Raw genomic sequence first — 1,321 nt, forward strand, 5'->3', positions numbered from 1 at the left:
CAGGATATGGGGTTTCATCTAGAAACATTACCAACAAGATTTTAGAATAATTATGGCCCAGTGACTACCATATGTCTCTTATTTTTCCCCTCAATGAAGGCATTTATTTCAATTCTCTTCCCTTGTCCTACTACTATGTTTTATTATGATGATGATTTTTTAAGAGAAATGGCAAATAACCTGACATTCTATTTATTAAATACCAGATCGAGAGGAGCCATATTGACCCAGATGTAGAAATTATTACAAACGCCTCGATTTTGAGTTTTTTGTAAATCTTTCTGGTGGAAGACTAAATGTATTCTTTTCTTTAATGGGAGGAAAATGACAATTTGTAACCGAAGTAAGTCTATGGTGAATTGTATTATTATTTCCAGTTAGTTGCTGCTCCACCTATAATAGAAGTATACATCTCTACCCAGTGTTGTGTTACTTGTACTGGTTCTCCATAAGAGAAATATTACTATTTTCCCCGTCCCATCATCATAATACTCAAGGCATGTGGCTTGTTTTGACCAGTGCAATAGAAGAGGTGACACAGGTATTGGGGACAGGATCTTTAAAATCCATCATGTGATCCATCTAGTTACTTTGCATTTTGCTCACATGATCATACAATATCAAAAGACCCCACTGAAAGCTGGCCAATGAAATATTATGGTATTATGAAGGTATTATGTCTAGTCCAGAGTCTGAAATAAATAGTTTCTATAGCTTTAGACACTGATGAACTGGAGAAATCTAATAATTTTAACCCTACATAGTGCCACTTAACCTTATATACGCTTCAACCCATTAATCTTTATTGGACTTTAAATATTTTCAGAATATAAACTTCCGTAGGGGACCATACGTATTCTGTAGGGGACTGTCAGTGGTCAGCAGTATTTCTTATCTTTTCCTGAGTAGTACATGGAGGGTATCCAGATCAATAACCATCTGCTAGGGCTCCTCTGAGGTGCTTGAGAGTTTAGGACAAAGCTAAGACATTGAGTACACAATCTTAGAGCTAATGATCTCCTACTTAACACTCAAAGGATTGTGGAAAAGTAATCAAGCATAGTATTCTAGGAGGCTAAAATACCATTTTAAAAGTAAATTGCAAATTGTTCAGATGAGTTCTAAGTAAGAAAAGTCAATAGACATTGGTAACATGCTGAGATAGTGTATAAATGGCAGGGAGTCAGTGAAAATTTTCTGAATAAAGCCTGCTGATTTAGGTCAACATTGAGAAATTCTGAAAAAACACACAATAAAGATGATAATCTTTAAAGTCTTTATTCTTTAACCGCATGAGAACTAATCATCCTAGTTGCCTAGT

The sequence above is a fragment of the Myotis davidii genome, unplaced genomic scaffold (assembly GCF_000327345.1).
Source record: "Myotis davidii unplaced genomic scaffold, ASM32734v1 scaffold325, whole genome shotgun sequence".
Lineage (NCBI taxonomy): Eukaryota > Metazoa > Chordata > Mammalia > Chiroptera > Vespertilionidae > Myotis > Myotis davidii.